The sequence below is a fragment of the Nicotiana tabacum genome, chromosome 6 (genome assembly GCF_000715075.1).
Source record: "Nicotiana tabacum cultivar K326 chromosome 6, ASM71507v2, whole genome shotgun sequence".
NCBI classification, from domain to species: domain Eukaryota; kingdom Viridiplantae; phylum Streptophyta; class Magnoliopsida; order Solanales; family Solanaceae; genus Nicotiana; species Nicotiana tabacum.
Window position 1 is genome coordinate 30,095,565 of NC_134085.1, and position 24,592 is coordinate 30,120,156.

Genomic DNA, 24,592 nt, shown 5'->3' on the forward strand with positions numbered 1-24,592 from the left:
TGGATCGGCATCGCAGGGTCAGTAGGCCTCAATGGTTTATGGGTCGATACAACCTAATGAGATGACTAAGAGTGAATTCAAGACATGCTTCTTCCGCAATGAAACTCATCATCAATACTATCCGCCAAAATGACAGGTGAATCTGCCCCAAGGTAACCAGGTACTTTTGATAGAAGTCGCGCACAACCACATCAATGGGTCCCATCATAAATGGGTATGTGTACACCTTCATAAATCCTTCTGCATGGTCCATGATGCTCTCCTCCAGGGAAGGTACCCGCAATGCTACCTTTTCTCCCCATCCACAGTCCTTCCTAACCAACTCAAGGTGCTTCTCTCCTATTAAAAAAATGAACTTTGAGGGATACTCCCAATAACCTTGAATGTTATTGGGAGATTCCCTCCCGAAATAATGTGCCCAGGGACGGAGCTCCCTTCTCCTTGCCGAGCGGACCCCGACGTAGCGGCCATGAGTATGGTAATATTAGGGAATTGGAGTAGGAATTTAAACAAGGGAGTCAAAATTGAAATGATGGAGGACATGGCGCAGGAAAGGAGAACTCTATAAGAGAGGATAACTACTTAGAATAGCGGAGTCTTCAAAAGAGAGAAGACAATCCTATATATGGAAAAAGTGGCGACTATCCACCTGCCTCAAAAGGCAATTAAAAATATTGGCTAAAGTTTTTATCGCTTTAGGAAGATATGCCGGCGGGATGACCTCGGTTAGTTCATAACCTTATCATACACTTAACACCGACATACGATGTTTCTGGGTCGGAGACCGCCGCATAGTCCAAGACTCGAGATGGTACCCGATCTCGAGGACCTTTATCAAAAATAAGATAGCCTCCAGGAAGCCATTGGCATCATTTCAAGTCTCGAGATGGTACCCGATCTCAAGGACCACCACCAAGAAGAAGATACGCTCTAAGGGGCCATCAATATCATTGAGAGACTCGAGATGGTACCCAATCTCGAAGGCTCTCTCAAGAAGAATAAAGAATATAAGTTCTAAAACTCTACTCATATGGGCTTAGCCTTAGGGTACCATCTAAACCCGGGTATGCCCTTATCCGAGATCTATCTGCAATGCCTTAAGGCTATCTACACTGAGTTCAAAACAAGTCTCCAGGTAGCTCGAGCTTGAGCGAAGCTCCACTTGGGGACTGCTCCCAAAAACCTAAAGTCTATCTTTATTCTTCGGTGTCCGAGCAAATCCCCCCATCAAAGACTATCACGGGATCTAAAAGGCTAAGTCTTGTACTGAAAGTTCGAAACCTCACTTTCATTCAACTCGAAGTCAGGGATCCTGATGACCCGAGTTTATCAAACCAATCCGGGATCAGTCCAAGGTATGGCAAAGGGTTGTACGGGGAATCGAGTTAATCAATCAAGAGCCAGAAGAAATGCTTGCACCCATGCTCGATATTCGCACCCATCGGTGGAGTCATGCATTCGAACTCTCCACAAATATAGATAAAAAGAGATATAGAGTAAATTGGAGACAAATTGAAGAAATATCTTTATATTCATATGCACGTGATTACAAAAACCCACGAAGGTTTCCTACATATGATTACCAAATCCCACGAGGGGTCCTGACACAGAAACAAAGAAGCAAAAAAGTATACATATAGTAAAAGCCAAAAGCCTAATCTATTCTCGGGGTGCATCTTCGGGGGCAGTATCTTTGAGCGCTATCTCCTCGGGGGTCTTATCTCGATCTTTCAAAATGATATTTCCAAGGGAGAAGATGAGGATAAGGAGAAGAAAAGGGTAGAAGGATATTGGAGGACATGTGAATGAAAAGTTCGTTCCAGGAGGCTCCCATTTATAGAGTGTGGCGGTGTAACCCACAATGCCATCAATATCTTTGAAAGACATATCGGCTGGCGCAATCAATGCATTTTTGGGAACTGAATCGGCAGAGATATTATCGCTTTAGAGAATGAGAATCAACAGTACATTGAATGGCGCTGAAAAGATGAGTCAACGGGATGCCTTAGTTATCACAAAAGCTTGCGTAATAAGTTAGACATCATAGCAGAAAGTTCGAAGAGATGGGTATCAAAGTCATTTATTATTGTTCCACTATAAGAAACGTGGGGACTATCTGTATACAATAAAATCGAAGGGTCCAATCTTTCATTGTTACGATGGCTCGTAAGCACATCTCAAAAGCTCGAGGTTATGGTCGAGGCTAACCACCGAAGGGCTATTGGCGCTCAACCTCAAGGCAATACAAGCTAGTAGTTATGATAGAAAAGTGGGAAGTTCCCAAAGCACGTAAATAGGGCCGACAAAGCCTAGTGGATTAGTCCAAAACGAATCAATATATTAAATGGTTGTACCAGCTCATATCTTTGTAATTAATGGATTTGTACTATGTTGGGATTCCACCTCATATATAAAGGGGATCCTTGGCATTTTGTAAATATCTATTGCTAAATACTAAACACACAAGAACATTGTCTCTACTCTCTAACATATTCTCTTGATCTCATTACTTTGCTTGTATTTATTGTGTTCTATTTATTGTTTATCATTTATTGCCTATCGTTGATCATAAAGAGCCATCGCCGTAGCTCTCATAACTGTTAGTCCCCCCTCGATTGCCCTAAGCTGACCTCCAGACTCGACAGGCCTCGTATACGGCAGCTCGAGGCCCCGACCTCAAGCCATTCAGTTTGATTATTACCCTGTTTTAAGCTGTAATCTTGCCTTCTCTAGTCTCTTACTTTAGCATCCACTGCTTAAACAACTAGCATAAAAATAGATCACGTATTTTTAGAACCTCATAATCAAATTTAATTGTTATTACCATTTTCACATTAAACACTAGTGTAATGAGCTTTGTTTCTCCATGATGAGCATGAACATGAAGCATTCCAATGATCCCAGAACTTACGACCTTCAATGTAATATTAATCATGCCACTTTGAGGTTTTATATGGTCATGTGCATAATGATATGTTATGAACCCTATGGACAATCTATGAAATGCATAGGAGTAAGGTATGAATGAACACTATGGATTGTCTATGAAACGCATAAGTGTATAATATAATATGAATGAATCTTATTGACGGTCTATGAAATGCATAGGTGCATATTATGACTGAAACCTGTGGACGGTCTATGAAATGCATAGGTATATGGTATGAGTGAACCCGATGGACGGGCTATGAAATGCATAGGTGTATAATATAATATGTCAATCCTATGGACAATCTATAAAACATATAGGTGTATTGTATATGTGATCCTATGTATGGTCTATGAAAAACACAGGTGTATAATATAATATGTGAATCCTATAGACGGGATATGAAATGCATAGCTGTATAATATAATATGTGAATCATATGGACGGTCTATGAAATGCATAGGTGTATTGTATATGTGATCCTATGGTCGGTCTATGAAATGCATAGGTGTATTGTATATGTGATCCTACGGACGGTCTATGAAATGCAAGGGTGTATTGTATATATCATCCTATGGATGGTCTATGAAATGCATAGGTGTATGGTATAAATAAACACTACGGACGGTCCATGAAACGGATAGGTGTATAATATGGATGAACACTATGGACGGTCTATGAAACGCATAGGTGTATAATGTGCATAGTAAGAGAGGGCTATGGACGGTCTAGTAAGATGCATAGCAAACACGAAACAATAGGTGCCACTTTCATTGCCCTTGTTTGCACATGTTGTTACATTTACATTATATTTTGTATCCAATGCGTAATTCCTATGGCTCAATTGATCCAAAAAGAAGTTCAGAATGATATAAGTATAATAAGACTTGAAATGTGATTCTATGGAACATTTCGTTGTTTCTTGATGTACTTTATTGACCTCTTATTTTAGTTACCATATTTTCATATGTTGTTTTGTCTCCCTTACATATGAGTACGATTCCACATGCACTGACGTCCCTTTTGTTGGGGGTGCTGCATCTTTTAATGGATACACGTATACTTCTACATGATGATATGGATATATTATAGGGATCTTCTTCACTACTCAGCTTATGGTAAGACTGTTACAGTTCTAGTAGGTATTTGGGCCCAGTTCCTGTTATGTATTTAGGTATCTATTGTCATAGATCTCCATGTACATTGTGGGTCATGTAATTAAAGATTTGAGTTTTGTCATGTATTTATGTTCATGGTATATACAACAATTTATTAAGTTGTGTACCCATCATGAGAAAGCATTTTAGGCCATTGAGCCAAATGTATTCAATTTAAAAGTCAAGATCTTATTATGTTATGGTAAATCATGCATGATTAAAGATGAAAGGTTGATGTAAAATGGGCTTGCTCAACTGGGCTTACTTGGTTGAGCACTAGTTGTGCTCCCCGAGGCCGGGGCGTGACACCAATGAATTTTCACTAATACTATATTCTTTTACCTTAACTTTCAAACCTGTCAGTCCAAAAAAGCCATCGGCTTCACATCATAAGTCAAATCCCCATCCAACTGTACCGTGCTGAAGTCTAAAATGTGTGACAGATCACCATAATAATTCTAGAGTATAGAAACATGTAGCACCGGGTGAACACCTAATAAACTATGTGACAAAGCAAGTTATTAAGCCACCTATCCCACTCTCTCAAGCACCCCAAAAGGACCAACATTCTGAGGTCCCAACTTGCCCTTCTTCCCAAACCTCATCACACCCTTCTTGGGCAAAATTCTAAGGCATCACGAACCTTCCTATCAGCGTTTCTCCTATGCCTGGACTAATCTATACGAAGCCGCTCCTCGATCAACTTTAACTTCTCTAAGGCATTATGGACCAAATCAGTGCCCAACAACCCAGGCTCCCCAGACTCAAACCAATGAACTGGAGAATGACATCTCTTCCCATATAAGGCCTCATAAGGAGCCATCTAAATACTTTACTAGAGCTATTGTTGTAGGCGAACTCTACTAATGAATTAAACTTATTACATGAAACCCTAAAATCAATAACAAATTCACATATCATATCCTCCAAGATCTGAATGTTGCGCTCGAACTATCCATCCGTCTGATGATGGAATGTTGTACTTAACTCGGCCCATATGCCCAACTCTTGTTGCACTACTCTCCAAAACGACGATGTGAACTGTGTGCCTCAGTCACAAATGATGGAAATGGGCATGTGATGCAAGCAGATATTCTCCCGGATGTAGATCTGAGCTAGCCTCTCTAATGGATAGGAAGTCAGCACCGGAATGAGTTGTGCGGACTTAGTCAATCAGTCTATAATAACCCAAATTGTATCATATTTCTTCAAGGTTCGAGGCAACACAACCACAAAATCCATAGTGATGTGCTCCCACTTCCACTTCGGTATCTCCAATCTCTAGATCAACCCTCCTGTTTTTTGATGCTCATACTTCACCTGTTGACAATTCAAGCATTGAGAGACATAAGCAATGATATCTTTCTTCATTCTCCACCACCAATAGTGTTATTCCAAGTCACGGTACATCTTCGTGACATATGGGTGAATGGACTAGCGCGATATAAGGTACATGTTGTTACACACCGTGATTTAGATGTTACTATCATTATACGATTATCTAATGTAAGCTCGAAAAGGATGAAATCCTTCTACAAGGATAAGAAAGGTTTGCCGAAGTGTTAAGTAAGTTAAGATAAATATGATACTTGTTAATCATAATTTAAATGAGTTTAAATTCATGATATGACTATATATGATGTTTGGATATGAAGTATAAAGTTTGATAAAAATCGGATTTATGTTGCGGAAAAACCGTCTAAGGATTTGCCTTGTAATAGAACTTTTTGAGTAATACATTTCGTGTGCTATATAAAATCTTTTTAGGACATATTATATACCAAATTGAAGGTCTTGGAATGTACTTTCCAAATCTATTAACCGTTTGTTCATACGAAATCTGGATAAAAAGAGATAAGTGTTTGAAATAGGGCCAATGAGATGGTGCCAAGTAACACCTTTTGACTTTTAAACCAAAATAGATATTTATCTTCCTATGTCCTCTATTTCTTCATAATTGTAGAGATCTCGACCAAATAAGACCCCTAAACTCACCCTTAATCTGTCCACAAGGTTATCCAACAAGATTATCATTCGAGGCACGAAATCACGAAGCAATAACACTAGAATGATCCTCATGACGTAAGTATCGCTATATAACCTCTCTTTTTTTCTTTGTAGTTTCAGTTTTGGAAGGTACTTTGAAGTTAATGAAAAGGCCTAATTTCTGGTTTCATGATCTTAAATATCAAGTAAGGTTGATTAATTCATTTTATAATAGTTAGAACTCACGGGACAGTGATCGAAAGCCGTGAGTTCGAGTTATTTGATTTGTAACAAACTGTTTTGTGGGCTGTTTCATGCAGCTTTTGGGATGTATATTTTTTCTGCTATTTAATGGAGTTTTTGGAGGAAAAATAGTACGGATAAACACTAATTAATGGCGAAGTGATGGATTAGTTATTCTTTGTAATATTTTTGGAGTGTTAGACACTACTATAGTCGTCGTTTTTGGTATGAATTGATTGGGGTGTGTTGGGTTGTTGTAGGCTAAATATAACATGGATTTCGACTTGAATCCACTGTAGGAGGTAATTATATTGTGGTCCTATAGGTGCTTAAGGTTATCTTGGCATTGGTTAGGTTAAATGTGTGAACTAGACATGAACTAGTGAATAAAGTTGCTAATTTAGAATAATTAGAGTTGTGGATCATTTTGTTTGTTATGGATATATGGTATAAGGCTGGAATTATTGATGAATTACTTCATTATCATGTTAATGATACTATTAATAATAAGTAAAAGGTCTATAAGGGATGATATGGGGTATACGAATTCCAATTGGAGCTTGTCGCTCGTCGTAAAATAGTTATGAATTGTTGTTGTTTTATGGTGTCTTGTTTTTGATAATTATGTATTGCTGGATTTCTCTGGTAATTGTTGTTGGTATATGGTATTGGAGGAGGCTCTTTTTATAGGGGAGATGCTGCCCGAATTTATATAAACAAGCTACAAGTTTAAGTTGCAGACTTAGCCTTTATTCAAAACTGATTTTGAATCTCCTTATGCAATGGTAGATTGAGTTGAGTTGTTTGAAGAGTAGCTTGGGAGATATTAAGGACTCACCATGGTTAAGGTATGTTAAGGCACTTTCTTTTTCTTTTGGCATGATCTAGAGTGAAATGAATACACTATTTCATAAAGGATCTACTCCTAGCAACTAAGGTTGTCCAAGTTGTTCTTTCCTTATAAAATTATTCTAAGCAAGTGTGTATGATAATTGAATCCTACAGAGGTTCATATTGAGGGTATGGATGTCCATAATGTTCTTAAGCCACTACTTGTCATCCTTGTTAGGTAAGTTTGGGAGCTGGTGAATGCTTCCGTGACTGTGTTCTGGCGGACTCTATAGGTATAAGTGGCTACATTGAAGGTCGAGATTGTTGTGGAAATAAAATATGTTCTCTTGATTGTATAGCAGTTGGTTTCGATTTGAAAGGTACCTTATAGGTGTTATGATCTAAAAACGTGCAGTCCATGTTCAGGTGTCAATATGATAATATAGTTTTTGTGATGCTGAGAATTAGTGTTATGAGTATATACATTGTGGTGCTTTGTCGAGTTATGGATGAGTTTTTAGGATGGTTTTGGTTGATTCTCTGACAAGTGTATGGGCCTAGTTACAATGGAGATGCTGCCGAAATTTCTGAAAAATTTGGGAGTTAGTCAATATTTAGGGGCTTGAGGTAATATTGAAAAGAGATATGTTATGTTAGGTATTTGAGTCAGGCTCTACCTCTCATTCGAGGACGAATGATCCTAAGCGGGGGAGAATATAAGGCCCCAAAAATTTTTTCGAAACAATATAGGATTTCGGGGTGCCAAGTAGACTAATTATAATATTTTATGTGCTATTAACATGGTGGGAATCAATTGGATTTGGTAAATAAGTGTACAAGTCTAAAGGTAAGTAAATTGGGGTCCAAGGAAGGGCCTAAGTCTAAGTCAAATTGGAAAATTTCGTAATAGGATAAGAAACCAAACGAGTTTGCACTAGTCTAGACTTTGAACAAGCATATCTAGATATATATAAGGTATTATCTGATAAATAACCTATCAAATGAAAGGTCTTTGAATATAGTTTCCAAATCTTCAAACCGTTCATCATTCAGACACTTCTACAAGAAGTTATGACCAAATTACCAAAGCAACACAGAATTTTACACTACCGCGGCACCCCATGCGCCGCACCTGTAGGAATTCCAGAATGGTCCGAAATTTCAATTCCAGACATATTTTGAGCAGACGCCCTGCGGCGCCCTACACGTCGCGGCTGTACAAAAACGGGTTTTTATGACCCGAACTCCATTTCATTGAACTCGTTTGGGTTTTTTTTTTTTGGGATATTCTGGTACTTTTAGAGAGAGGGAAGAGCAATTCTAGAGGGTGGATGAAGCTCAAGTGCCTTGTTCATCAAAAATCTTGTCCAATCCTTGAAATCCAACAAGAAATCCCTCAAAATCTTCATCTAAGAGGTAAGGATCTATACACTAGGCTTTAATTTCGAGTTTGGGGTATAAGATGAGTTATTGAGGTATGATTCTTGGGTGTAATAGTATTATGTATACATGTATGTACCAATTAGGTTTGTAGGAAGATTGTTGAACATAAACAAGTAAAGATTAGGTTGAGAAATGGAGAAAATCTTGTAAAAGAGATTTGAAATCAAGATGCACAACTTGTAATTGATAAAATTATCAAATGAGATAGAATTATGAATACCTTCCTAATTTGTGTTCAATTTTGTTATGTCTCAAAGTATATTGGGATTGCTAGAATTTCCGGAACATTGTAGTAACTTAAGGAAAGCTTAAACAAGGTATGTATGGCTAAAACCCCCTCTTCTTAGAAATTGAGCTCCCATGGTGTCTCCGCATATGTTGTAAGTCCAGAATTTGATTTATGTAGTATTCATTATTTCAAAGGATTTGGTGTTGCAAGAATATTTGTGAAAGATGTACCTCAATGTGTTCAATATGCTATTCTTGGTAAATTGGGGATATGTGAAGAATGTGAAGTATATGCTAAATTGCCTAGATTTCAAGTCAAGTTTAAATTGAGATTGTTATACCAAACTACGTGAAATCCTCTATGGGTAGAGATGTTTGAAATAAATCAAATGAATTTGGGAAATAGAGTATGGCCAACGTGCCGAGAACTTGAATTATAATTGTGCCTAGTGATGCCTATGACATGAGGAAATATGAAACAGATTATGAAATGAGCCTTGACTCTACTTTCCCTAAATGACTTCAATAATAAAATACCTTAAAGTCTTTGTACACAATTTATGCCCCTAAGTGGCTGTTCGAGATAATGTGTTTGTCTTATAAGTGCATCCAATGTGATCCGGGTTGTTACATACTTCGATGTTGAAATTGTATATTGCCATGATTGGAAAAGAGTAATTCAAGAATAATTGGTGTAATTTCTTGTTTATGCCTTTGATGTGTGTTTCTATTGTGGTTTGGTGTGTCTCCTCCTTTTTGGAAGAATCCTTTGTGTTTAAAGTTCCATTGCTAATGAACTTGAGGTGTATGATTTCTGAAATATTGTATATGCCCATGATTCATGATTCCTTTTATGTGTACTTGACATCTTGGAGTGAATGGCTTGTTGTTGAAATTGATATTGATATGAAATGTGGGAGAAAATATCTCGAATTATGAAATATGTCCTAGTGCCAAGCATGATGTGATAATTGTGGCTCCAAGTACCGATGAACTATATATGTGAAACGAAAATTGATGTGAGATGACTAATGGAAAAGGGTAACGTCTTGGTAAGACGTCTTAGCCGATCGGGCCGTGATCGGACGCCATGCTACACACATGGTGGTATTGTACTGATATTGAAATCGGAAAGTGAGAATGAAATTATGATTGAGGTAATATCTTGGTAAGATAGCTTAGCCGGTCGGGCCGTGATCAGACGCCATGATATATACACATGGTTGTAATGCATTGATGATTAAAACTGGAAAGTGTGAATGAAATAATGGTAACATCTCCCGGAGACGGCTTAGCCGATTGGGCCGTGATCGGACTCCGCTCAAAGAAGTGGTGGCAAAATGGATAATGATGCACAGTGTGGGATTCTCAATCTAAAATTTCAGAAATTATGTGAAAATCATGTGAACCTCCTTATATTGTTGACATGGTGCTTATTTGAAACTTTGTTGTCTTTATGACTTCCTCTTTATTCTTGTAGGAAAGTTCTTTCTAACTAGATGGTGTTTAGTTATACATACTAGTGCTATTTGATGGCACTAACGTCCCTTTTACCGGGGGAGCTATATCTTTAAATGGATGTAGGTGGTTCCATAGCAGGCAGTGTTGGTCGCATCTAGCGACGCATCTTCCTTTCAGCTAATTTGGTGAGCCCCACTTCATTTCAGGGTCCTGTACTGTTGTTTATCATGTACTTTGTATTTAGAGGTATAGTTGGAGCCTTGTTTCAGGCATTTCCATATTATTCTTCAGTTGTATTTAGAGGCTCCGTAGACAGGTTGTGGGTGGTGTTTGGTATTGGGAATTAAATTAGAAATATTGGTATTTGGCAAATATGTTTTCCTTCATATCTGTAAAAAAATTTACATTTTGGATACTATGGTTGAAATGGCTGATGAAAACAAAATGGAAGTTGTTAATGAAATATTTATAAAGTGTGATTAATGGAGTCCATGTCCTCTTTATTCATGAACTAGTTTGGGCAGAATGAAATCTAATAGGCTTTCTCAGTCGGGTTTACTCGGTTGAGCGCCGGTCGCATTCCACGGTTTTTGGGGCGTGACAATTGTATAAGTGCTACGGAAATAATGGAGAGTTCCACTAAGTAGACAATCAAAATCTGAGTTTAGAATCAACCATACGAGTATAGGGGCATGGAGGTACCTTAATAAGGATGTTTGTAGGCGAGTAAGAACATCGAAAAGTCCTTTGGGTATACAGTATAACAAGATCGTAACTTTACAAGATCCAAAAGGTCTCCTTAAGTACGACAAAGAAAGACTAGGTGAGGAAATAAGGAAGAAGGCTTCCACTTAAGCATAACGATATAAAGAAGAAATGGTCTTGTAACAATAGTCTCACTACAATATGGTATACACTCCATAAGAAAGTGGCGCCTATAGTGGCCAATGAATGGAAAACAAAAAATCAAAGGTGATGTTTGAGATCATATGAGGTACATGAAATTATAGTATTCGTAGGCAATAAGACAAGTCAAGTATTCATGCAACAAGTGGCAGAATGACAAGGAAAAATAATTGCTTACATTTAACGAAGGCAGAGAAGGCACGCAAGGAATTATTCAATCAATGACCCAGAGTTAGTTACGCGGTGAACGCACTTAATCTTTCAGAGTTATATCCATGCATCATATATGTTGACCTTCATACAGATATAAGAGGCTTCAGTATAAGTTAACAGAAAGAATTAAGTCCACGTCACCGACAAAGGCTTGAATTATTAGAATATTATATCATGGATGCTACATAGAGACCATGAAAGGATAATGTAATAACTAATACTCTAAGATGAAGATTGGGAGATAGACTAAGCCCACTTAAAGTCTGAGAGGGAAGAGGAAGCTCTAAAGTTACATATGGAGTCCTCAGATATCGAGGTCGATTATATGTTTCTAATGTGGAAGGGTTGCGCCAGTAGGTTATGAGACAAGCAATGAGAAAGTAACATGGACTTGTGTAGCACACCTCGGTAATAATAAGCTGAAGTAAGTGTTGTAATACAATATGACCTACCAAGATGCATTAAAGCCATAAGGATAGATAACCAAGACTATAAAACGAAATATAGCAATAGTCGTACATTCAACAAAGTACCAAGCGAAGAACTTAAGTATACCTCTATATGACCAGAGGGACATCTTGTCAAAGTTCTATATATTTATTCACAAGTGAAGCCAAGAGATTGGATAAAAGCTGGAGGAAAATGGAGAGACGAGTTGTGCATAAAAGAATAGAGTCATATAGGATATATCATAGAAGGTGGTCATAGTTACGAGATTGGAAGAACTCCGGCCATAATTCACGAGGTGATAATAGGCCTAAAGGGGGAATGCCCTGGGTTTTAAATTGATTCACATAAAAATTGCCTAGAAGACAAAGAACAATATTAAAGTATTCATAAGAGCAATACGGTATGAGAATGAGATGCGCATCAGTCAACATTCGAGGACGAATGTTCCAAAGGGGGAGTAAAATTACAACCCATGTTTTGTACGTGAAAGTGCGTCGTAATTCACTTAATTTAAGCTCAGAAATGAGATTCTCTTTGAAAGTATATTTGACGTTACGTCCCATTTTTTTCAAGCATTTAAAAGTTAATATTCAAGGACAAATTTTTATAATGGTACATGTTGTTACACACCATGATGCAGATGTTACTATCATTATAGGGTTATCTAATATAATCTCAAAAAGGATGAAATCCTTCTATAAGGATAAGAAATGTTTGCCGAAGTGTTAAGTAAGTTAAGATGAATATGATACTTGTTAATCATAATTTAAATGCATTTAAAGCCATGATATAACTAGATATGATGTTTGTATATGAAGTATAAAGTTTGAGAAAAATCAGATTTAAATTGTAGAAAACCCGACTAAGGATTTGCCTTGTAATGGAGCTTTTTGAGTAATAAATTTTGTGTGCTATATTAGATCTTTTTGGGACATATTATATACCAAATTTAATGTCTTGGAATGTAGTTTCCAAAGATCCTAACCGTTCATTCATACAAAATCCGGATAAAAAGATATAAGTGTTTGAAAAAGGGCCAATGAGATGGTGCCAACTAGCACCGTTTGACTTTTCAACAAAAATAGATATTTATCTTCCTATGTCGTCTCTTTCTTCATAATTCCAGAGATCTCGACCAAATAAGACCCCTAAACTCACCCTTAATCCGTCCACAAGGTTATCCAACAATATTATCGTCCGAGGCACGAAATCACGAAGCAATAACACTAGAACGATCCCCATGACATAAGTATTGCTATATAGCCTCTCTTTTTCTTTGTAGTTTGAGTTTTGGAAAGTATTTTGAATTTAATAAAAATGCCTAATTTTTTTTCTAAGATCTTAAATATCCAGTAAGGTTGATTAACGCATTTTAAAATAGTTAGAATTCACGGGACGACGATCAGAAGTCGTGAGTTCGAGTTATTTGATTTGTAATGGACTGTTGTATGGGCTATGTTCTGTAGCTTTTTGGCTGTATATTTTTTTTCTATTTAATGGAGGTTTTGGAGGATAAATGGTGCGGATAAACACCACTTAATGGCGAAATGATGGATTAGTTATTCTTTGTAATATTTTCGGGGTGCTGGACAGTACTATAGTCGTCGTTTTTTGTATGAATTGATTGGGTTGTGTTGGGCTGTTGTAAGCTAAATATAACATCGATTTCGACTTGAATCCACTATAAGAGGTAATTATATTATGTTCCTACAGGCGCTTAAGGTTATCTTGGCATTGGTTAAGTTAAATGGATGAACTAGACATGAACTAGTGAATAAAGTTACTAATTAAGAATAATTGGCATTGTGGATCATTTTCTTTGTTTTGGATAGATGGTATAAGGCTGGAATTATTGATGAATGACTTCATTATCATGTTAATGATAATATTAAGTTAAAGTAAAAAGTCTATAAGGGATGATATGGGGTATACAAATTCCAATTGGAGCTTGTTGCTCATCATAAAATAGTTCTGACTTGTTGTTGTTTTATGGTGTCTTGTTATTGATAATTATGTGTTGATGGATTTATCTTGTAATTGTTGTTGGTATATGGTATTGTAGGAGGACCTTGTTATAGGGTATATGTTGCCCGAATTTATATAAACGAGCTACAAGTTTAAGTTGCAGACTTAGCCTTTATTCAACACTGATTTTGAATCTCCTTATGCAATGGTAGATTGAGTTGAGTTGTTTGAAGAGTAGCTTGGGAGGTATTAAGGACTCACCATGGTTAAGGTATGTTAAGGCACTTCCCTCTTTTTTTTGGCATGATCTAAAGTGAAATGAATACGCTATTTCATAACGGATCTACTCCTAGAAACTAAGGTTGCCCATGTTGTTCTTTCCTTATAAAGTTATTTTAAGCAAGTATGTATGATCCTTGAATCCTATAGAAGCTCATATTGATGGTATGATGTCCATAATGTTAATCGAAGGTGCAACGACCATAAGTCACTCCAAAAGGTTTTGAGTCTAGCATACATTATATATAGTAACTATTTTACTCTACCGAGCCGCACTATAGTCGGTCGGGTACGGCACCTAGTGTGCAACCACTGATCAGTTGGGTTTACCGAGCTCCAAGTGGTCGGGTACGATTCTACTGAGCCTTATGATGGCCGAATACGTTTTTACCGAGTCCTCTTTGAGGCCGGGTACGATATAATGATGATGATGATGCCTACAGACGCGTATGTTTTTAAACATTTATGTATATATATGTATTATGAATTTCATGTCAGTTGCTCCCAAAGGCATGCAGATATTATAGGTTGTATCTCCTCTATCTCTCTTTACATTACTATTCTTGTTTATGCTTTTCTACCTTACATACTCGGTACTTTATTCGTACTAACCTCCATTTTGCCTTGGGACGCTGTGTTTCATGCCCACAGGTTCCAATTGATAGGTTGAAATTCCTTCTAGTAGGCTATCAGCTCAGCGGAGGTGTTGGTGCACTCCACTTGCTCCGGAGTTGCCTATTTGGTTAGTATGCTTTTGATATGTAATGATTGGTATGGCAGGGCCTTGTCCCGACCTTTATGATTTTATGTACTCTTAGAGACTTGTAGATAGATGTCAGGTTTATGGATACTTATATGGCCTTGTTGGCCTATGTGTTGAGTTTACAATTAGTCATGTTAGCCTTATAGGCCCGTATGTCACATGTATAAGTTTGTATATCATGTTGGGTCATCATATGTTGAGTATTCCCTTATATTTTATTCTTGTTATCTCATGACGGGTTTCTAGCTCATTTACTCATGATAGTATAATAAGAAAGATATGTTATGTTGGTACTCGGTTGAGTAAGGCATCGGGTGCCTGTCGCGGCCCTTCGGTTTGGGTCATGAAAACCATCATCACCAATCACAACCTCTGTGGCACCACCCCTCCGGACTGTGTCCTTTAACACCAACAAGTGAGGATTATCACACTAGGAAGCCTTGATACACTCCAAAAAAGATGACTATGCCACAACGCAATCTCACATAGTTGGGCTCCGAAACATCCAATCTCACAAATTGATTGGTCGAGGCCTGAACATCAATAGCTAATGTCCTCTCTACTACCAATGAATATACCAAACTGCTCATACCCTCCGCCTTCCTACTAAATGCATCGGACACCATGTTGTCCTTCACCGGATGGTATAATATGGTGATATCATAGTCTTTGAGCAACTCTAACCATCTTCACTATCGCAAATTAAGATCCTTCTAATTGAATAGGTGCTGGAGACTTTAATGGTCGGTATAGACCTCACAATGAACATTGTACATATAGTACCTCAAAATCTTCGATGCATGAACAATAGTTGTTAACTCTAAGTCATAACAGGGTAATTCTTCTCATAAACATTCAACTACCGAGACACGTAGGCAATCACCCTACCGTGCTACATCAATACTGCGTCAAGCCCAATACGCAACACATCACAATACATGGTTTAAGATCCCAAACATGTATGCAGCACCAACACTAGGACTGTAGGCAATGTATGCTTGAGCTTCTGAAAGCTCTCCTCACACTCTTCAGACCACCTAAATTGGGCACCTTTCTGGGTAAATCTAGCCAAAGGTGTATTATTGGATGAGAAAACCTTTACAAAACGGTGTTAATAACCTCTATAACTGAAGATGGCTTGGGCTAACTCTGAAATGCATCACTCTTATTTTGATCTACTTTGATCCCCTCGCTAGGCACCACGTATCCCAAGAACACCACCGAATCAAGTCAAGACTCACACATGGAGAATATAGCATATAGATTCTTCTCCCTCAATGTCAGGAGTACAATCCTCAAATACTGCTCATGATCCTCCTAGTTGTGTGAATATACCAATATATCATCAATGAGTACTACGACGAAGAATCAAGATACGGCTGGAACACACTATTTATGTCATGACCTAAAATCAAGGAGCGCAACCAGCACTTAAACGAGTAAACCCGACAAAGCAAGCATATTTAACACTTCCTACCCGACTCACTTATGATCAAGAGAGGGCGTGCTTTCATTAATTAGACAATAGGAAGATTGTACATATATTACTAAGTCATATCATTTGTGTCGCACTGATAAGATCAAATTATACTTTAATTAAATAGTATAAGGCGGTCGGTGTCAAATATAATAACCCAACAAGGTTGGGGTCGAATCCCACAGAGAATTGACGTGAAAAGATTAGTTGAGTAGTGTGACACTTGTCTTAGGTTGTAATTCTATTCCTTTAACGTAACAAGAGAATGATATAGTTGTGAATTAAGAAGATTACTAATTTTGTTATGAGAATGTGAATAATTTGATTAAGGAAACCAAGGTTGTGTCCCCGATAATGAAATGTAAAGCTATCAGTGTTAATATGATATATTTCTAATGGAAGGTCCTTTGATATGAAAATGGTTTCTAAATGACTGCCCAATATTTTTCAATGGTTGGGTAGTATTTTCCCTTTATGATTTTTTCAAATATTAAAGAGTTGCAATTTAAGAACAACCAATATATGCCAAGAAGAACCCACTTATTCCTAAGTAATTCTATTAAACAAGATTTGAAGTCTTGAGTTCTTGATATTGATTTCTACCAAACCCTAACCCACTTTTCCAAGTAAAGAAAGAGTAAAATGGAATATATTAATGTTTGCAACCACCAACAATAAATAAAGCACAAGAAATGAATAAATATCAACAAACCATTATATATATATTCAATGTTAAACACCCATTAACATTACACCCATTTAGGGTCCACAACCTTAGAATTTAAAACTAGCTACTCATACTAGAATTCAAGAACAAAGTAATAAATGAAGTCATAAAGCTTACAAAAGTGCAAGATTCCTTATTTACAAGATTCCAAATTAATGGAGTATTCAACGCTCTCTATGTAGGACCTTTTTTCAGACTAGAATAACACACAAAAATCCTAATTATTTTTTTATCGTGGACCGAAAGTTGTGGTCAAAATCGGATAAAATTGCCCCTACGGATAGCTTATGCAACCGTATAATGGTCGCAGACCACATATGCGTTCCACATAATCTCCATTGACATCGCAAACTTGTAAGTCACCAGTTCCAGGCTTCCACCGCATATAGATTAGGCGGTCCGCATGTCTGTTATGCGACCGCATTATGCCATCGCAAATCGTGTTGAGAAGCTTCTTCTACTGGAATTATACGATCATTATGCAGCTTGCAAAAGTGTTATACCACCACATATTGGACCGTATATTCTTCTCTTCAATTGGCCAACAAGTCTGCTTCAGTTTGTGATCAACATCTAAGTTATGCGGTGCGCATATGTCTTATGCGGTCGCATATTTGTAGCATTTCCATCCTTTTGTGACTTATTGACTTCTTTTCTATGTTTTTGGGTCTTCAAGCTCATGCACTATAAAACAACCAAACTTGATAAGAATTAACTAAAATGCATTAAAAAACCAGTTAAAATCTAAGTAATTGGTATCAAATGTGCCGAAATTCTACGGCACATCAACACCCCCAACAAAAACTCTTGCTTGTCCTCAATAAACTAAAACAATATTATCCTATTCTATACTACTTCTATTTCCGACATGCGACAAAATAGTAATGACTGTAGATGGTTTTGATTGATAGATAACAAGCATGTAACTTCATTTATTTACCCTTCCTGGAAGACAACTTGTCACTTAACCATTTGGCTAATCAACTTGTGACCTTAGAGCCTCGACCAAAATGACAAAATGCTATTCATAGCTAAGTGCACTTGTGTTCTACTTCAAGAACATAACTTCTGCTAAATCTTAAAATTCATGCGCGCTCACAACAATGAAAATCCCCACTCACACATATGTACAGGGGATGCAATCAAAACACTCTATCACTCCGAACGAAAGCTACATGATACAAGTATCAGTCCATACGCTTGCCCTTATTTTAACTTTACCGTTATCTCAGGAATGATTGACTGTAGATCACTAAGGACTTTTCAGGGGTTATAATGTAGGCTTCGGGACAGGTTGGATGAATATTTAGGAATGTAGTGGCTATACCCTCCTTGAACTCTACATACATTATGCTCCTTTACTACATAGCACTTATTTACCTCGTGTTACCAACTTAGAATCACCTCAAAGTATTTCTTCCATTTCTACAAGACTCCACTCTTTTCTCTTTTTCTCTTTTCTCATATATATACATTTTTTATTTTCTTTTTTGGAGCTTTTATTTCGTTATATACACATGTTTGAAGTTATTATTTTTTTTCTCCACACACAGTAGTAAACCTTATCAATTTCCACTTTGTAACAGTACCCCTAACTTAGGCTCTTAGCCTCATTCTTACCTATTTAAGGAGGGATGGATTTAAAAGAAGGAATTATTTCACAGAATGGGTAAAGGTTAGTAATGTGGTAGCCAATGAAAGGTTAAAGGCTTAACGGGGGTAACTAGGGCAGTTAATGTACCAGAGAGGTCAATTTAGGAAAAAATGGCTATTAGTCACAAAGGGAGCCTAAGATTATTTCAGCATCCAATCATTAACCTGAGAGTTGCACTAAGAAACCAACTGGGCAAGTTCTAGACATCACAAGTTAGGCATGTGCATTATTTATACAAATCCACACTCACTCCCAACACATGAATTGTTCAACTCAAACATAGTTTCACCCCTCAAGTGACACAAGACAACTCAAAACTTTCATCTCATGATATGAAATATTATAAATAAGCATAAAGTCTAAGAGCAAGCCTCAAATTTATAAGAATGACTAACCAAATATATATTTTTTTATAGATGCAAAAGTAAGAAGGGTACCATGTATTTACACAATTTATCACATGCTTGAAGCTACAACAATCAACACCAAATAAGAAAAACCAAAAACAAAGGGAATTCATTACTAACTGAGAAACTATACAACAAAAGTTTATATACAAAACATGGGATACAACACAATATTTACACAAAACATGGGGTACAAAAACATGACTACCCCACCCCCAACCAAAAATCATGCATTGTCCCCAATGCATAGATAATGTAAAAAGGAAGCTCAACGACTTCCTGGGGTGCACTAGGCGCTCGGAGGAGCTGAAGCATCTGGGGCAGCTTTGGGGTCATCTACTGGAACTGAAGTTGTAGCTGGTGGAACCTCGGACTGAGTGGTGGGCTCCACGGCAAGAGAAAGAGGCTCCAGCTATTGTGAGGGTAGAGTAGGAAGCTCCACGTGCTGTGAGGCTTGATCTAGGGCTTGGGAGCTGCTAGCCTCGCTAGGTGATGGTTGTGTGGTCGATTGAAGTGCCTTGGCGACCATATATGCTAGTGAATATGCAATTTTTGTCTACACAGCTACTTCCTCTTCATCCTATGCAATCATGGAAATAGCAACTTCCTTATTCTTGTCCTGATGGCCCTCAGTATCCTTTACCAGTGCATCCTCATCTGTTTCCTCATCTTCTAAATCCCCCTCATCGGACTCCTCAGTAACTCTGGTTCCCTCCTCTGAAGGAACGTCAATGTGTACAGGAGGAGCTTGAGCCTTTGAGGTCTAAACACTTTGTGCATCTGGAGCTGTCATTAGAGTCGCGAAATCAAAGTCCATTCCTGGAACAGAAGTGACAGCACCCTGCTCACCTTCCTTCGGAAGAGGGTGTCAAGTCAAACTCCAAACTCTTCATATTCTGTAGCTCAGTTTTCAATCATCCACATCCTTCCTGAGCTGAGGAATACCTCCAACCTCACCCCGCACAACCTTCTCAAGACGCACTTCAATGTGCTTGAGGTGATCCTCATATGTTTTATGTTGCTTTTGAAGAACACTCACTGAGGATTGGACAGGGATCAATGCTTGCCGGATGAGGTTGGGAATTTCCTTTATCAGCCAGTCTACCTTAGCATTGGCATGTTGAGCTAGTAGATCCAGCATGGATAGAGCTAGTAAAGAGACCTGGGGCTGTGCAGTGGAGTGCTGTGGAGTAGCTGTGGAGGTAGCTGGGGCGTGAGAGGTGTCAGGTATTGCTGGGCTCTCTGATGCTACTAAGTTTGCTGGAGGAGGAATTTCAGTCTCTGTTTGAGTTGCAGTTTCCTTCTATTCTGCGTCGTTGATTCTCATGATGTCAATGTTTTTGAGAGCTTTCTCCAGTTTGTCATGTTTTGGCATAGGAGGCACATTTACAGCTCGACAGAGAGCAGTGATCAAACAGGGGAAAGGAAGTGATGTTTGTTTTTGGTTTGCTCTGATTTCCAGCTCCTGGAATATGATCTCCCACATCAATCTTTATGCCTGTCATGATGCACGCATTGAGGAGTGACTTCTCAATATTGATGTCAGTTTCATTCCTAGACGGCATCAGATAGGATGTGACAAAGCTGAGCCAATATCAACCCACTCGTGTGAGTTCCTCCTTTTAAATCTTGTGTTTAGGGTTAATCCAGGCTGGTGTCCCCTTTGCTACGACGGAGGCAATCCAGACACACTTGTTGTTCCTGTTAGCTACCTTAGCCTCATACTCAACTTTTCCTGACATCCACTACTCAAAATACAGGTCATTGATAGTCGCATAATAACAAAGAACTTGGACCCCTCGAACTACGACAGATTGTGAAAATATATTGTTTCGTTTATGTTCAGCAGTGCTTGAGGCAGCATACAAAGCATAGAATTCCCTCACATGCATCTCATTGTATTCATCAGGGACCTCAGTGAATAATTCCCATTTCCTTTGCTTGATGTTCTCAATGATATAAGGGTTGTGCTCCTTTAGCCCATTTAAACTTAACTATTTCTCCTCGAGAATCTTTCGCTTTGATAGCCCTTCTTTATATAGATTCAGTGAGCTTGTGACTTCAAATTGGAGATTAAGATCCTCCCTCATCTTCCTTTTTGCCTCAGCCTATAGGTCAACTGATGGCCCGAGGTCACTCTGTTCCTCATCCTCTTCAGATTGGGAGGAGTGTTCGAAAGTAATGCGAAGTGCCTGAGCCCACTAACGTTTTGCTTGTCATACTTGTTTTCTAGGAGTAGCACCCCTTTTATGTCTAAGAGAAGGTGATGATCCCGTTGGATTAGACGTTATTGGTGCCATTCCTGTTGATGAAACATTGTGTGAGTGGGTGACATAGCATAGGAAATACATTAGAGACAAAGGAAAGAAGTAAACATACTATGTGATGGGTTATGCGATCGCATATCAACTATGCAGTCCGCAAACCCATCGCAGATGTGCACAGCATTAAAGGCAAAACTTGTTATGCGATCGCAGAAGTAACCCCATATGTGGTTATGCGACCGCAAAGCTGTCGCATTTCTTAGCACCAGAAAGTCATATTTTCTGCCTCACTTTGTGAGAAGTATTCGAACTGCATAAGAGGTTCGCGATTGGAAAAGCAATTGCATAACCCTTTTTCATTAGGTCACCTAGGGGTCTTATGCGACAACTTTGCGGACAGCAAACCAATTATGCGGCCCGCAAAGATCGTTTTCTTTATCGAAACAATGCACCCCTTTTTCATGTGTTTTCCTTTTGCTACCCACTTAGATTCTCATCGCAATTTATTCAAGTTCAATAAGAGAGGGGTACTCAGACTTCCCCTTCTTTGGTCACAGGCCAATCAGACAATTTAGGATGGAAAGGGGTACTCAGACTTCCCCCTTTTTGTTTCATCAACAATATGTACACAGTTACTCACCCAAAACCTCACCAATATGCTACCGTACTCAGGGGAAATTCAAGGGATCATAGGAGTTACCAATGTGAGCTTAGAATTCAGGAAGACACTTAAATCGCAAGTACGAGAGGCAGAAGAAAGGACATACCAGAATTTCACAAGATTATGCAGCCCAATATTCTTGGTGTGAAAGGGGTTTGTTGCTTGGTGAGTGCTATGTCATTTTGATATTTTATATTTTCTTTCCTTGCTGGTAAAATATTTTGTTGTTCTTTTGATTTTTTTAAGCGAGAGTATGTGATAAGAGTGAGGAAGACAAATGCGGAAGGTTAGGGTTTTGTGCCTAGTAAGTTTGTGATACTTAAGTCCGTCGCATAACACAGTATGCCACCACATATGTGTTGTGCAATGGCTAATGGTTGGGCAACCTAAACTAACTTTGCGATGCGATATGCGATCGCAAAGTTGTTATGTTGGCCACATAAGTGAAAGCTTAACGAATATTTGACCACCAAAGTAACTAATTTCTCTGCCTGGGTCTGCGATGACTATGCGATCCACATAGTCATTATGAGACTGCATATGCGATCACATAGTTGTCGCCAATTCTAGACCTTTCTTTCCTCTAGTTTCCTCAGCACTACGTCCCTGTTCATGAAATTTTGGGACTACCTACACTCTAGGACACACATAAACTTGATCAATCTAAACTACATAAATAAATAAAACTACAAAGGAGTGTTACCACACATGGGTTTCCTCCCAAAAAACACATGATTTAACATTGCGACACGATGCAATTGACCCCTTTTTGGGGTATTCGTTGGTAGGGACTGATCTTGGACTATCCCTTAGAGCAAATTGTTCTATCAAATGCCTTTCTCCTATGGTACCGATGTAATGCTTCACTCATTGACCATTCACCTTGAATGTTCGAGTCCCCTCCTCCTCGACTCCAGTTCAATAGCACCATAGGGGGACACACTCATAACTTTGAACGGACTAGACCATTTGGACTTGAGTTTTCCCCAAAAATATCTTGAGTTTGGAATTGAAGAGTAAGACCATGTCACTAGAATTGACCTCCCGCTTCAAGATATTCGTAGCATGGACAAACTTTATTCTCTCCTTGTACATGGATGCACTCTCATAGGTATGGATACGAAATTCCTTAATCTCATTGAGTTGTGTCATTCTCAGATTAGCAGCCTCGGCCCAGTCAAGATACAACTTCTTCAATGCCCATATGGATTTGTGTTCAAGCTCCAGTGGAAAGTGACATGCTTCGCCAAAAACCAACCGGTACGGTGATGTGCCAATGGGATTCTTAAATGCTGTGCGATATGCCAACAATGCATCATCTAGCTTCCTTAACAAGTCGGTCCTGTTTGCATTGTCAGTTTTAGCTAGCATGTTTTTGATTTCACTATTAGAAAGTTCAACCAGACCAGTCAATTGAGGATGATAGGGTATGACCACCTTGTGCTTTCAACCATAATTTTCAAGCAACCCGGCGAAAGCCTTGTTGCAGAAATGAGACCCACCATCACTCAGGATGGCCCTTGGTGTACCAATCCATGTGAATATGCTCTTTTTCAAGATTACGGTCACACTCCTTACTTCATTGTTAGGCAAAGCGATTGCCTCAGCCCATTTGGAGATGTAGTCTATAGCCACCAAGATGTAGGTCATTCCATAAGAGCTCACGAAAGGTCCCATAAAGTCTATCCCCAACATATCAAAGATCTTGACCTCTCTTACAAAATTCATAGGCATCTCATGTCTTTTAGATATTGACCCTTGTCTTTGACATTGATCGCATGCCTTGACCATTTGATTTTCATCTTGGTAGATCGATGGCCAATAGTAGCCACATTCAAGCACTTTTTTCGCCGTCCGATTTCCTCAATGATGACCCCCAACTGGAGAATCATGGCATGCCTTGAGAATTGGCATTAGCTCATCTTCCGGAACACACCGCCTAATGATGTTGTCGGCACAAATATAGAACAAAAAGGGTTTCTCCCAATAGTCATGCCTACACTCCCGCGAGAACTTTTTCTTTTGATAAGCTTCCAATCCATCGGGAACAAGGTAACTAAACAAGAAGTTAGTGATATCGGTATACCAAGGAGTGAATGTGTTAGACAATGCCAATATGTGCTCACCTAGAAAGGCATCATTGATTTCAAGGTCTTCTTTTGGTCTCCCTGCCTCTTCAAGCCTAGATAGGTGATCCGCAACTTGATTTTTTGTCCCATTCCAATCCTTGACTTCAAAGTCAAACTCTTGCAACAAAAGGACCCACCGAATCAATCCTGGTTTGGCATCCTTCTTCACCATAAGATAGCGAAGAGAAGCATGATCGGTGTACACTATCACTTTGGACCCCAAAAAATAAGCCCGAAAAAAGCATAGACAATGGAGAGAAGTTCTTGCTCAGTCACAGTTTAATCCATTTGAGCGCCATTGAGTGTCTTGCTTGCATAGTAGACAGGGTGAAGGATCTTGTTATGACGTTGGCCAAGCACCACCCCAATAGCTACAACACTAGCGTCACACATGAGTTCGAATGGAAGAGACCAATCGC